This window comes from Polyodon spathula, unplaced genomic scaffold (genome assembly GCF_017654505.1).
Source record: "Polyodon spathula isolate WHYD16114869_AA unplaced genomic scaffold, ASM1765450v1 scaffolds_4172, whole genome shotgun sequence".
In the NCBI taxonomy this organism is placed as follows: domain Eukaryota; kingdom Metazoa; phylum Chordata; class Actinopteri; order Acipenseriformes; family Polyodontidae; genus Polyodon; species Polyodon spathula.
This window is the reverse complement of record NW_024475629.1, coordinates 1-14,732: the sequence shown is the minus strand read 5'-3', so window position 1 is coordinate 14,732 and position 14,732 is coordinate 1. Positions and strand designations below refer to the sequence as shown.

At 47.6% G+C, this 14,732-nt stretch overlaps 7 non-coding genes and 2 pseudogenes across 7 annotated transcripts; all 9 read right to left on the bottom strand.

Annotated features, from left to right (window-relative positions):
* Nucleotides 1–415: 415 nt before the first annotated feature.
* Nucleotides 416–608, bottom strand: LOC121312633. Its single transcript, XR_005949893.1, has one exon. It is a non-coding gene; the product is annotated as a U2 spliceosomal RNA (small nuclear RNA).
* A 2,039-nt stretch (nt 609–2,647) lies between these two features.
* LOC121312628 lies at nt 2,648–2,765 on the bottom strand. Its single transcript, XR_005949890.1, has one exon. It is a non-coding gene; the product is annotated as a U5 spliceosomal RNA (small nuclear RNA).
* A 479-nt stretch (nt 2,766–3,244) lies between these two features.
* Nucleotides 3,245–3,433, bottom strand: LOC121312631. Its single transcript, XR_005949892.1, has one exon. It is a non-coding gene; the product is annotated as a U2 spliceosomal RNA (small nuclear RNA).
* Nucleotides 3,434–5,355: 1,922 nt separating this feature from the next.
* LOC121312629 lies at nt 5,356–5,471 on the bottom strand. Its single transcript, XR_005949891.1, has one exon. It is a non-coding gene; the product is annotated as a U5 spliceosomal RNA (small nuclear RNA).
* A 476-nt stretch (nt 5,472–5,947) lies between these two features.
* LOC121312630 lies at nt 5,948–6,126 on the bottom strand (annotated as a pseudogene).
* Nucleotides 6,127–11,937: 5,811 nt separating this feature from the next.
* Nucleotides 11,938–12,055, bottom strand: LOC121312627. The gene has a single exon (XR_005949889.1). It is a non-coding gene; the product is annotated as a U5 spliceosomal RNA (small nuclear RNA).
* A 453-nt stretch (nt 12,056–12,508) lies between these two features.
* Nucleotides 12,509–12,701, bottom strand: LOC121312625. Its single transcript, XR_005949887.1, has one exon. It is a non-coding gene; the product is annotated as a U2 spliceosomal RNA (small nuclear RNA).
* A 193-nt stretch (nt 12,702–12,894) lies between these two features.
* On the bottom strand, nt 12,895–13,012 carry LOC121312626. The gene has a single exon (XR_005949888.1). It is a non-coding gene; the product is annotated as a U5 spliceosomal RNA (small nuclear RNA).
* A 405-nt stretch (nt 13,013–13,417) lies between these two features.
* LOC121312632 lies at nt 13,418–13,594 on the bottom strand (annotated as a pseudogene).
* Between the last annotated feature and the right edge of the window lie 1,138 nt (nt 13,595–14,732).

Here is a 14,732-nt window from a genome sequence, read left to right as displayed (position 1 = left end):
CGTAGCGTGCCTTTGCTGGTGGCCGAGCCCTTCCGGCCGGCCCAAAGGCACTCCCCTATACCAAGCGGCAGCAAGGCCACGCAAAGCAAAAAAAGGGAACTCTTCCCAAAACTCATCTGCCGTTCCGCCCCGGCGAAAGTGCGCTTTGCTGCTGCTGCTGCTGCTTGCTACACTGGCTGCTGCTTGGGTTAGGCCTGCCTGAATTGAAATATTAAAAAAAAAAAAAAAAAAAAAGAACGAAAAGGGCGGGAAAACGGCGCGTCCCAGGACAGGGGAGGGTGGGGGGGGAGGGAGGGCGGGAGGGGAGGGAGGGGGGGGGGGGGGGGGGTGGGCTTCTCTCACTCGCTCTCTCCTCTCCCCCTCCGCTAATCTCGTCATCTCTCGTCGCTCTCTCTCTCTCTTTTGACCTTTCTGAGAACTGTGCACCGTTCCCGGAGGTTCTGCAATACCGGGTCGATGCGTGGAGTGGTCGGAGCAAGCCCCGCTTCCATCTCCCTCTTCCAAAAATCCATTTAATATAGACTGTCCCCCTATGGGGGGACGTATCAGATATTTTGACTATCTTGTCAAATCACAAAAAAAACAAATATAATAATTATTAGGGGTATACACAGTCAACACAATACACAAGTACAAGACTACCACACACAATTCACAATACCATAACAAATAACAAAGACACAAACATCCAAAAAAAAAAACACAAGAACATATTACAAAACCAAACCACAAAATCAACGACTAGCTAATACATAAAACCAATAACTAACATATATTCTGAAAAAAAAAAAAAACACCATTTCTTTCAATTTACATATATGCAAATCAACCCCTGAACACAAACCCACATTGCCCAATAACACTATCCCCAAAAACTTTACCAAAAACAAACACAAACTCCATATCAACAGAAAAAAAACAGTCTTTCTTTAACTGCTCTCTTCACTTCTCCTTTTTTCCTTGAGCTCTTTTTCTTTCCATATTGCACTTTTCACAAGACGCTGTCTCTCCACCTTAAACCGACCAAGCTCTTCCTCTGTCGGAGTCCTTTTCCTCATTCTCAGCTCCCATGCCACCAGTTCTGCATACTCTTTCCTGCAAAACCGCATCATTAGTACATCCTCAGCATCCTCCCTCAACCCAGATTCCGATATCATAGGTTCTGGCACTCTTCCTTGAACCTCTCTGGCTTTCTTCTTCTCCTCTTCTTCCCCCCTCTCACTCCAACTCGGCCCAACTGTTACACTCTCCTCTCTTCCTCTTACCCTCCTTGATTCACCTTCACTAGTCACCTCCTCCTTCCCTCTTTCTTTCCTCTTCTTCTGCACATCCACTTCCATTGGGTCGGGAATGGATTGCTTCCCTGGGGCCCTCTGTTGGTCATCCTTTGAAATACCATCTCCCTTTTTCTTTCCCTTACTACCCGGAGCTCCGCCTCTTTCCTTTGTTTGCTCAGGTACCTTTTTTCCCGCCATTCCGCCTCCATCTTCGGAGACTCCACCCCCAACACTTGCTCTTTTGTTTGAATCTGTGTCTCCTTCTTTTGGTTCTTTAGCTTGCTCTGGTTTCTTGCTGGGCTGTTCTTTCCTCTCACTTTCCTTCTTTGCCCCATCTCTGGCTGCTTGTGCATAACTTTTTGCGCTTTGTGGACAATCCCTGTACAAGTGCTCCTCAGAGCCACAAAGATTGCACACAACACTGCTGGGGCAATCCCTGGAAACATGCCCTGTCTGTCTGCAATTTTTGCAAACCACTTCCTCACATTCTGCTGCAAGATGCCCAGTACTGTTGCATTTAAAACATGTTCTTGGCTGTCCCCTATAAAACACCGACCCCCTCACTGCTCCTATCATCAGGTCAGGTCGAATGTGGACCATCCTCCCCTCCCTGATAAACAGTCTTGCTGTATATTTCCATACTCCATTCCATACCTTCTCAGTGTCCAGTACCTTCCCTGGCATCTCGTCTCTCAGCTCACAGCTCCTCTTCAAGCTGGTAGTGATGTCCTCCACCGGTACAAAAGGGCAGGACATCGACACAAACACTGCTCTCCAGTCCATGAGAAACAGCGGCTCCAGGTTAAAAACACTGGCCGGCAGCCTCTCCTTATTCTCCTCAAACACTTTCATGGCCTTCCAGCAGTCTTCTTCCGTGTACAGGGTCAGGTCGAATCTTCCCTTCGCAATGAAGTCTTTCAAACACAGCACCTCCTCTCCAAAGGTCGTACTTGTTCCGGGATTGTTATGGAGGGCTGGTTTGAAAGGAAGAGGGGGTGTTTTAGGTCAGTTGACGAGTCGACTTGACCCCATAAAAGAAGGTGGAGAGACAGGGAGAAGGACAGGTAAAAGAGTCGTTTGCGAGAAAGGGGGTAGAGTGGAAAGGGTCTCTAATGGAAGGCGGACGAGACAACGACTTGATCTGAGCCAAGAGTCCGAGAAGCGATGCCCACAATGGTTTGGGCCAAACGCCCCGGGCGCGGCCGCCCGCCGCGGCAGTCGTGGTACTTGCTTCTCGGGCGGGCGCATGGAGGAAGGAAGTAAGGAAGGAGGGAGGAAGGAAGGAATGAAGGAATGAAGGAAAGGTGCCGGGCTCCAACGGGGGCGACCGCCCTTTCTGTGCTCGTTCTGCTTTTAAACTCCATGTGGAGCCCCTCCCTGAGGGGAAGGGCTGTCCAAAAATTGGATCGAACTCGTAAATGCTCCTCTCCACGGAAATCTTTAGTAAAAGGCGAAAGGTTCATTCGAGCTGTAGAGAAGCCGGAGCGTGCCTTTGCTGGTGGCCGAGCCCTTCCGGCCGGCCCAAAGGCCCAAAGGCCCTCCCCTCTGCCAAGCGGCAGCGAGGCCACGCACGCAAAACAAAAACAGGGAACTACTCCCAAAACGCATCTGCCGTTCCGCCCCGGCTAAAGGGCGCTTTGCTGCTGCTGCTGCTGCTGGCTGGACCGGACGACCACACCAATCCGGACGGACTATATGAAATATAAAACAAAAAAAAAAAAAAAAAAAAAAAAAAAAGAAAGAGGACCTTTTGCCGCTCAGGTACTTTCCCCTCCACCCCAAAGGGGAGGTGGGGAGGGAGGGAGGGTGGGTAGAGAGCGAGAGCCGGAGCGGAGTAGGGAGAGGAGCAGAGAGGCTACGCTCTCTCTCTCTCCTTCACCGCTCGTCTCTCTCTCTCTCCTCTCCTCTCGCTCACCTCGCTCTCTCCCACTCTAGCTCTCTCTCTCTCTCTCTTTTGACCTTCCTGAGAAATGGGCACCGTTCCCGGAGGTACTGCAGTACCGGGTCGATGCGTGGAGTGGACGTAGCAAGCCCCGCTTCCATCTCCCGCTCCCAAAAATCCATTTAATATAGACGGTCCCCCTATGGGGGACGGATCAGATATTAAACTGATAAGGAAACAGATTTTTTTTTTTTTTTTTTTTTTTTAGAAATATTTTATTGGTTCAAGTTTCAACAAATCATTCCACAAAAACAATTCTTTAAACAAAAAGTCATTCACTAAACCACAAAACTCATTCCCATCACAAAAACAAAACACAAAACACAAACAAAAAAAAACCATTCAAGAAACAAAAAGCACACATATACTTTACATATATGCAAATCATTCTCCATTTTAACTAGTACTTTACATCTCACATTACAAAACAAATAATACAGGTCTATAAAACATAACCAAACCCAACCTAACCATAACTAATACATGACACAAGATTGAAAAAAAAACACATTCAATTCTAACTCTGTACAAATCATTCCCCTTTACTATTGCTATATTTACATATTTACATATTACCCACCCACCCAATTTCAAATCAACCAATCCTAAAACAACACATGTCCTTACTACTCTGAAAGTAATTATCACAAATTACAAACAAAAGAAACACCAAACCATTCCAAACATTTCTATAACTTTACAAATTAACAAAACCACAAAGCCATCAGCTCTTTTTAACAGTTTTCCCTGTTTTCCCCGTACCAGTCTCTCTTTTCTTCTCTGCTTCCTCAACACATTCAGCCCAGTCCTTCTTCGGTTCTTTCCCCGCTGTTATCCCAACCCTGCTCACTCCTGCTTCCTGCGCTGTCCTCTTCTCCACTGGCTGTCTCCGCTGTCTTGGTGCACTCTCCTTGTCCAAAGTCACTGCTGGTTTCTCCATTGTCACTGGTTTCTCCGTTGTCACTGGTTTCTCCGTTGACACTGGTTCTTGCGCTGTTACCATTTCCTCCACGATCTTTCCCTTGTCCGTTTTGTCTTCTGTCTCCTCTGTCTCCTCCTCCCCTTCTGACTCTTCCTCCTCACTGGACCCCTCGCTACTGACCACTTTTGTGGCCCCAGCATAGCTCGAGGCCCTCTGTGGACACTTAAAAAACAAATGGTTAGCGCTTCCACACAGGTTACACTTTCTTTTCTCCTTACAATCCTTCGTGCTGTGCCCCTTCTTTTCACAATTCCTGCAATACAGGTCATTGCACTCCTGCGCCTCATGTCCCATCTCATTGCACTTTCTACAAACTTTAGGTTGTCCAAAATAAAACAAATACCCTCTGTTTGTACCAATCGAGAAGGATGAAGGCGGATGTCTCACACCTTCAAATCCCTCCTTACTGGGACGAAATCTTGCCCACACCTTCCAAGTTCCAGTCCATAAACCAAACTCATCAAAGAGTTTTTCTGGTGGCCTCACAACAGTACAGTACTGGCTCAAAAAAGTCGCTACATCCTCTGCTGGCACAAAAGGATTATACATATGGACGTTGACTGTTCTAACTTCTTGTACAAAAAGTGCTTCAAAAATATACAGGTTCAAAGGCACCTTATCTTCATGCAGTTTAAAACATCTCCAAACTTTAGGCTTGCAATAATCTTCGGTCTTAAAAGTAAAATCGTAAATGCCTCTTGCCTTAAAGTCTTGTAAGCAGAAGATTTCGTTCCTGTCGATGTTAACTGCTCCCCGTATCTGTTTGATGAATTCAGTCCTCGTCAGTTCCGGCGTTCCTTCTCTTCTTAATAACCGAATCGTATTCCTCAGTCTCGGTCCCGGAGGTCTAGCTGCGTTCTCCGCCATCCTCTTTTCTTCCTTGCGCCTTCTCTTTCTCTGGCAATAAAGCACTGCGGGCAAGCCACATGCACTTGATCGAGCCAAGAGGCCGAGAAGCGATGCCCACAATGGTTTTGGCCAAACGCCCCGGGCGCGGCCGCCCGCCGCAGCAGTGGTGGTACTTGCTTCTCGGGCGGGCGGAGGGAAGGAAGGAAGGAAGGAAGGAAGGAAGGAAGGAAAGGAAAGTTGCCGGGCTCCAACGGGGGCGACCGCCCTTTCTGTGCTCGTTCTGCTTTTAAACTCCAGGTGGAGCCTCTCCCTGAGGGGAAGGGCTGTCCAAAAATTGGATCGAACTCGTAAATGCTCCTCTCCACGGAAATCTTTAGTAAAAGGCGAAAGGTTTATTCGAGCTGTAGAGAAGCGAGAGCGTGCCTTTGCTGGTGGCCGAGCCCTTCCGGCCGGCCCAAAGGCCCAAATGCCCTCCCCTCTGCCAAGCGGCAGCGAGGCCACGCACGCAAAACAAAAACAGGGAACTCCTCCCAAAACGCATCTGCCGTTCCGCCCCGGCGAAAGGGCGCTTTGCTGCTGCTGCTACACTGGCCTGCTGCGTGTGTTAGGCCTGCCTGAATATGAAATATGAAAAAAAAAAAAAAAAAAAAAAAAAAAAAAAAAAAAGAGGCCTTTTGCCGCGCGGGGGAGGAAAGGGGAGGTGGGGAGGGAGGGAGGGAGGGTGGGGCTCTCTCTCTCTCTCTCCTCTCCTCTCTCGCTCGCTCTCTCTCTCTCTCGCTCTCTCAGCTCTCTCTCTCCTCTCTCTCTCATCTCTCACTCCCTCTCTCTTCTCCTCTTAGCCGAGAGCTCTCCTCCGTCTCTCTAGCTCTCTCTTTCTCTCTCTTTTGATCTTTCTGAGAAGTGGGCACCGTTCCCGGAGGTACTGCAATACCGGGTCGATGCGTGGAGTGGACGGAGCAAGCCCCGCTTCCATCTCCCGCTTCCAAAAATCCTTTTAATATAGACGGTCCCCCTATGGGGGACGTATCAGATATTAAACTGATAAGAACAGATTTTTTTTTTGTTTTTAAAGTTTTTATTTATTTTCCTTGGACAGTGAAAACATAATCATACATAATCAAAACACTAAAAACAATACAAAAGAAACAATCACATAATCCAAGTCATAAAAACTTTACAATAAAGAACAGGGTCTTAGAAAAAACAATTCTTTTAAAAACAATACATAAAACCAACCAAATGTATGTGCAAAAAAAACACAGCTTCCATTTGTACCGGTTAGCAAATGTGACAGAAAAACAACCCGCTTCACCCCCTATCTTTGGACCATGAACCGGCACGAGTCCAGGTGGCAGGCAAACACCAGCAAGGGCCCCATTTCTCCTGGGCGATGTCTTCTCCCTCACGCAGCGCATCCTGTATCTGATACTCTCCGAGCCTGTGGCAAGCCAAGTTCTTCACCTCTCCAGAGGTCAGAAGGTTTCCTTTAAACACTAGGAGGTTTCTCGCCTTCCACATGGCCTCTTTAAAACAGTTTAGCATGACCCATAGGTATGGCCATTCCTCTTTTGGGATGAACCCAGGCTTAACCCCATACAAAACCATTGCCTTTAGGAGCCTTCTCTTATTTAAAAAACAGCGCAGAAAAACTTCGGCTTCCCGCCAGACTTTTTTTGCTTGCCCACAGTCCCAGAACAGGTGCGCTGCCGACTCTTCTTCCCCACAGTCCTTAAAAGGACATCTAGGGGTCTTCCCGAGCTTCCTCCGAAACATAGCAGCCCTTACTGGAAGGATCTCATGCACTGTCTGCCATGCCAAGTCCTTGTGCCGATTCATGAGTCTCGGGTGAGCTACCGCCAACCAAATTCCTTCCACAACCTGTGGGTTAAAAAAAGAAACGTTACACATCTTCTCTCTATCCAGTACAAATTTCCGCACTTTCCGGGGGTCCTGCCACACCTCATTATCCAGTGTAAAAAGCTCCTCTTTCTTTAGAAACAGTTTAATTTTATTATAGTGAAAGGGTGCTTCCCATGCCGTCGGCACTGACAAAACAGGGTAAAACATTTTAAAACCTCTTAAGATCGGTCCTAAAAAATATCTCACAAAATGCGCTGTTTTGGATGACCCATACAAACATAACCTTACATGACAAATGACAAAATGCAAAAACAGGGTTTTCGTGAGGTCAGGAACCCCCTTCCCTCCATTTTTTGCGGCCCTGTGTACCACCTCTCTTTTTAGCATTTCATTCTTCCTCCCCCAGAAGAAACGCATCACGCTTCGTGTCAGGGCACACAGGACATTTCTAGTTGGAGGGAACACTGCTGACAAATACAACAAAACAGGTAAAATAACAGATTTTAAAATTAAACATTTTCCCTCAAAGGTGAGTTCCCTGAGGCTCCACAGCCCCAACTTTTGTGCAACCTTTGCTGTAACGTCCACCCAGTTCTGCATCCCAGACCCGTTCTTAAAAAATTTAATCCCTAAAATTTTAATAAAATCATTCTTAAAACACAACCCAATACTGGGTACTCTGGCCCATTTCCCATACATCATGCACTCGCTCTTATTAAAGTTGACTTTAGAACCTGACGCCCTGCAGAACCCCTCAACTGTACTCATTGTCCTCTCCATGGAGAACTCGTCTCTGCAGATGATTGACACATCATCCATATACAAAATGCATTTTACTTGTTCACCTCCACTCCCAGGTACAAACAGTCCACAGGTCTGTTTATTAGCCCTAATAGCAATGGCTAAAGGCTCAATGCTACATATAAACAGCAAAGGAGACAGTGGACAGCCTTGGCGCACTCCACTTCGGATTTTAACTGGTTCAGACGAGCTCCCATTTACCAAAACAACACTTTGAATATCTTTATACAAGATCTGAATCCAATTAACGAACCCGATTGGAAACCCCATTTTCAACAGTACACCAAACATGTACTTGTGCGCTATCCTATCATATGCCTTCTCTAAGTCCAAATTCAGGACACTAAACGGGAGCTCCCTCTCCCTGGCATAACAGATAGTATCTCTCACGAGTATCAGGCTGTCCATTATCCTCCTACCCGGGACTGCACATACCTGGTCCTGATGGATGACTGTATCAATCACCTGCCCCATCCTCCCAGTCAGGATCTTCGCCAGCAACTTATAGTCTGTGTTAAGGAGACTGATTGGACGCCAGTTCTTCAAATCTTCTGGATCTCCCTTCTTATAGAGCAGAGTGATGATGCTCCTCTTGAAGGAAGCAGCCATTTCCCCAGCATTAGAAATCTCTATAAAAACACTCAACAAATCATATTTTAAAATACTCCAAAAGCACTTGTAGTATTCAGCAGGTAAGCCATCCTCCCCAGGCGTTTTCCCCATTTTGCTCATTTTCAAAGCTTTATCCAGCTCTTTTAGAGAAAAGCCCTTTACCAACATCTCCTTCTGTTCATTATTTAACCCTGCATTAATACCTTCAATCATTTCTTTATAATTGCTCTCTACCACACTCTTTTCATTGTACAAATTCTCATAAAAAATTTCCGCCACTTCACACATGTCTTTATTTCCCTTCCTCACCCCACCATCGACCCCTTTTAAACCCTCCATCACCTGCTTCCTGTCAAATACTTTCTTAAAAAAGAACCTTGAACAGGTCTCTTCTTTCTCAATCCTTTCTATCTTGCTTTGCAGTATCACTGACTCACTTTTTTTATACCTTAAATGTTTTATTCTCTCTTTCACCCCCTTTATCTCTTCAGAGACTTCAAAACCCGCCCTCTCCTGCAAAAACAATCTCTGAAGCTTCCTTTCCAGCCATTTGCATTTCTCTCTTGCTTTACGCACCTTATCCCTGCCTTCATTTATAAAAAACAATTTGGTTTTCCTTTTAACAAAATCCCACCACTCACTCTTCCTTTCAAAGAAAACCTGTAGAGACCTCCACCCTTTATACTTCTCTACATATTTCTCTCTTATTTTACTATCCTCTAATAATTTTACATTTAATTTCCATACTCCCTTCCCCTTTTCACTCACCCCTCCCAGATCCAATGTTGACTTCACCATCACATGATCGGAGAAGAACACAGGCTCCAGTTTACAACCTTTCACCTCCACCCCCTCGGAAACAAAGACCATATCGATCCTGGATTTCCTAGTCCCCTGAGGGTTGCTCCAGGTAAAGCCCTCTTCAGAATGGATCCTCTTATAGCAGTCTGTCAACTTAAAATCTTTAATAATTTTGTTCAATAACACCGATGTTTTATCTAATTTAAACTCTTCCTTCCCAGCCTTCCTGTCACTCCCACTCCTCACACAATTCCAGTCACCCCCCATCACTACCGGTATGGATGAACTAAGCTCCATCCTCACCAGTCCCAACAGTTCAACCCTCTGGTGTTTCTCCACAGGCGCATACACATTCACCAGTTTAAACTCTTGTTTATTACAAACCACTCTCACCATCACAACCCTCCCATCCTGCAACACACTTCTCTCTTTAATTACACACTTATTATTTTTAAACAGTATTGCCACCCCCGCATTCTTATTTTCATCTGTCCCCGACCACACTGATTCACCTTTCAGCCACATGCTTTCCAACTCTCTATATTCTTTTCTAAACCCAATCCCACACTCTTGCAAAAAGAACACATCTGCATCAATATCTGCTAGCCACTCTAAAACAGCTTTGCACCTGACCTTGCTCACCACACTCCTCACATTCACTGTAGCTATTATGAGCGCCATGTGGAACAACAAAAGGTGTGACAACATAACCATTACATTTTACTTGGCTCCATCCCCACGCTATCTGAGAACTGCTGTACGTTATCATCGTCTAAAAAAGAGGTGCCCCCAGGGTCAACACCCCTCCCACCATAAGACCTGTCACTCAGTACCGAGGAGTCAGAACCAGGAGACACCGGAGCTCCCGGCCTAGCATGCTTACTGTCCTCTTTTATTCCCTTTTTCCCTCTTTTCCCCACTTTCATACCACCTCTTACATCTTCTCCTTTCTCCAGTTTCCTTTTCCCCGAAGCTCTCTCCTGCTCCATTTGTTCCTCATCTAGCTCTCCTCCCACCTCTATCTCCTCTTCACTAGACTCCCCCTCCGATCCACTCTCTACATCACTCACCACATATCCCCTTGGATGCATCTGGCCACATGGGATAGGGGTCTCGTCCTGGGTACCTGAGGGACCCACCTCCCCCTCACTCTTATTCGACCCCTCTCCGAGCCCCCCACTGTCCTCTTCTGAAGATGTAACCTGCAGATCTACTGCCAAGGAAACCCCCTGCTGCTCCTTCTGTCCGTCCCCCTGATCCCTCCCCCTCACTCCCTCTCTCTCTCCCCCTCAGATGCCTCCCCTTCCCCTCGTCCCGACGCCGAAGGGGGAGGAGGGGAGATGACTAGTGAGTCTAGGAGGGGAAGAGAGGGACCTCAGGGGGGAGTCATGAGGGGAGTAAGCTTCCTCTTTCCTCTCCTCACCTGCTGTTCCCTGTCTTCCCTATTCCAGTTCCCCTCTCCCTCTTTCTCTCTCCCTCTCTCCCTCTCCCTCTCCCTCTCCCTCTCCCTTTCCCTCTGCTCTCTCTCCCTCTCATCATTTCTCTTTGCTTTGTTAGCAAAGGAGGCCGGACAGTGCATAAAAAGGTGCTCAGTACTGTCACATAAGCTACACTTCCTTTTCTCCTGACACTCGCTCGCCACATGCCCCTCACCTTTACAAACATAACACATAATTTTTGTGCACCCCGCCGCCAAGTGACCCATTGCCCCACACTTCCGACACAATTTGGGTTGCCCAAAATAATGTACATAACCCCTATCCATCCCCAGCACTATTTCAGAGGGAATGATTCTATACCCCTCATACCCATTCGGATCTGGCAACAGACTTACACGCACCCTCCAAGCACCATTCCATACCCCATCACTATCCCTCACTTTCTCTGCACCCCCATGCACCAAACAATACTTTCTCAGCCATATACACACATCCTCTCCCTGCACAGTCTCCGACCCCATCCTCACAATCACCACCCTCCTAGCAACATCAGTCAAGGTAGTCACATGAAACCTACTCAACTGATGGTCATCTTTCCCTAAAATAAACAACCGGTGACATTTCTGCAAATCACTCACCTCCCTAAAACTCACATCCCAAGTGTTTCCCTTCCCCACAGTAATAATACAATTGAGTTGATCTGGCTTGAATCCCAATTTATTCTGTAACACAGACCTAGAGAACTCAAGCCTATTAAATTCAACCTCCTGCCCCTCTCCTCTCTCCTGCTCCTTCAAGGAAATCCTTATACAATTAAAACGACGTGCCGCAAACCTCGAGGCCGCCATTTTAACTATATAAACACCTTCTCCCACAAAAAAGAAAGTTTAAGTTTTAAATTTAGCCAAGGCCAAAAAAAGCAAGGTATCAACCTATTGAAAAGAAAACGAAAAACAGCAGATAAGGTGCCCTCAAAGGGTCCCCCTTACCTGCTCAACAACCTGGCTCCTGGACTGCCGCCTGCCCTAGTCCTCTCCTACCCAGACCACAGCTACCAGCAACCAACGCTGCTCCCGTTTACCTTACCGATACCTTACCGATCGCTTCCAAATCGAGCTGCGGTCAAGCCACACACTGGATCAGAGCCAAGAGGCCGAGAAGCGATGCCCACAATGGTTTTGGCCAAACGCCCCGGGCGCGGCCGCCCGCCGCAGCAGTCGTGGTACTTGCTTCTCGGGCGGGCGGAGGGAGGGAGGAAGGAAGGACGGAGGAAGGAAGGAAGGAAGGAAGGAAGGAAGGGAAGGAAAGGTGCCGGGCTCCAACGGGGGCGACCGCCCTTTCTGTGCTCGTTCTGCTTTTAAACTCCAGGTGGAGCCCCTCCCTGAGGGGAAGGGCTGTCCAAAAATTGGATCGAACTCGTAAATGCTCCTCTCCACGGAAATCTTTAGTAAAAGGCGAAAGGTTCATTCGAGCTGTAGAGAAGCCGGAGCGTGCCTTTGCTGGTGGCCGAGCCCTTCCGGCCGGCCCAAAGGCCCAAAGGCCCTCCCCTCTGCCAAGCGGCAGCGAGGCCACGCACGCAAAACAAAAACAGGGAACTCCTCCCAAAACGCATCTGCCGTTCCGCCCCGGCGAAAGGGCGCTTTGCTGCTGCTGCTACACTGGCCTGCTGCGTGTGTTAGGCCTGCCTGAATATGAAATATGAAAAAAAAAAAAAAAAAAAAAAAAAAAAAAAAAAAAAACGAAAAGAGCGGGAAAACGGCGCGTCCCAGGAAAGGGGAGGTGGGGAGGGGTGGGGGGGGAGAGCGGTGGGTCCTCCTCTTCTCTCCCACTTCTCATCTCGAGGTTCTAGAGGAGCGAGGAGAGAGGCTCTAGGCTCTCTCTCTCTCTCTCTCTCTCTCTCTCTCTCGATCTCTCTCTCTCTCTCTCTCTCTTTTGACCTTTCTGAGAAATGGGCACCGTTCCCGGAGGTACTGCAATACCGGGTCGATGCGTGGAGTGGACGGAGCAAGCCCCGCTTCCATCTCCCGCTTCCAAAAATCCATTTAATATAGACGGTCCCCCTATGGGGGACGTATCAGATATTAAACTGATAAGAACAGATACTACACTTGATCTGAGCCAAGAGGCCGAGAAGCGATGCCCACAATGGTTTTGGCCAAACGCCCCGGGCGCGGCCGCCCGCCGCAGCAGTCGTGGTACTTGCTTCTCGGGCGGGCGGAGGGAGGAAGGAAGGAAGGAAGGAAAGAAGGAAGGAAGGAAGGAAAGGTGCCTGGCTCCAACGGGGGCGACCGCCCTTTCTGTGCTCGTTCTGCTTTTAAACTCCAGGTGGAGCCCCTCCCTGAGGGGAAGGGCTGTCCAAAAATTGGATCGAACTCGTAAATGCTCCTCTCCACGGAAATCTTTAGTAAAAGGCGAAAGGTTCATTCGAGCTGTAGAGAAGCCGGAGCGTGCCTTTGCTGGTGGCCGAGCCCTTCCGGCCGGCCCAAAGGGCCAAAGGCCCAAAGGCCCTCCCCTCTGCCAAGCGGCAGCGAGGCCACGCACGCAAAACAAAAACAGGGAACTCCTCCCAAAACGCATCTGCCGTTCCGCCCCGGCGAAAGGGCGCTTTGCTGCTGCTGCTGCTGCTGCTACACTGGCCTGCTGCGTGTGTTAGGCCTGCCTGAATATGAAATATGAAAAAAAAAAAAAAAAAAAAAACAAAAAAAAAAAAAGAACGAAAAGAGCGGGAAAACGGCGCGTCCCAGGAAAGGGGAGGGTGGGGCTCTCTCTCTCTCTCTCTCTCTCTCTCACGCTCTCTCTCTCTTCTTCTCTCTCTCTCTCTCGCTCTCTCCTTTTTGACCTGGGAGAGATCTGAGAAATGGGCACCGTTCCCGGAGGTACTGCAATACCGGGTCGATGCGTGGAGTGGACGGAGCAAGCCCCGCTTCCATCTCCCGCTTCCAAAAATCCATTTAATATAGACGGTCCCCCTATGGGGGACGTAACAGATATTAAACTGATACTCACCTGCCTCGCGGGGCGAAGGAGAGGGCGACAGGTTGTTTGTAGGAAATTATATCTTGCCAGGGGGATAACCCCCTGCAAGTCTATAATTGACATACACAGATTTTTTTTTTTTTTTTTTTTTTTTTTATTTTTTTTATAGAAATTTATTTGTTGTTAGTGTTTTTATAAGTAAATGGTTGTGTTTTGTTTAAATTTATGAGTTGTTAGTTGTGTTTGAATGGACTTTTATTGAAAAAGTTTAACATTCAGGTGTTTGAAGGCCACAAAAAAACTTTTCAAAATTATAAGTCCACAAAAATTCCTCAAACATTTCCCCAAAAAAACTTTTCAAAATTATAAGTCCACAAAAATTCCTCAAAAATCCCCAAAAAATACATCTTCTTTTACTCTTTTTCCAAAAAAATTCTAATTCCACAAAAACCCAGAAAACCCCAAAAACTAAACTACTCTTTTACTTCCTTTACATTCTCTGGTGCTTCTTTAACAACTCCTCCGCTCTCCGCCGTGCTTCAATCACAAGTCTGTGCCTCTCTTCCTCATATCTCTTCCACTCTGCTTCTGTTATCCTACCCTTCCTCATCCTCTCCTTCCAGGCCATGAGTTCTTCATACTCTTTAGCACATACAGCCTTCATTACGTTCTCCTCCGATGTTTCTAAAGCACTTCCTTCACCTCTCTTTTGCACAGCTTTATCCTCATTCTTCTTCTCCTCTTCCTCCATTGCCTCCATTGCCTCACCCCAACTCAGGTCTGCTGATGCACCTTCCTTCCCGCCTCTCATTTTCCTGGAATGGTCATCAGTGATCTTCACCTCCTTTCCATCTCTTTCTTTCCTTTTCCTAAGCACCTCTCTCTCTACTCCCTCCATTGGGCCCACATCAGAGTGCTCCTCCGAGGACCCCTGCTGGTCATCTTTAGAACAGCTTCCTCCCTCCTCCTTTCTCGGCTCTCCGCCCCTTTCCTTTGTCTCTTCGGGTCCAGTTTTTCCCGCCGTTCCGCCTCCTTTTCTGGGGACTCCTCCCCCAACACTCTCTCCTTTGTTCTTCCCGGTGCCTTTCTCCTCAGGTTCTTTCCCTTTCTCTGTACTCTTTCCTTTCGCCTCCTCTTTCTTTCTCTCTCCTCCTCTTGCTGCTTGAGCGTAACTCTTCGTGCTCTTCGGACAA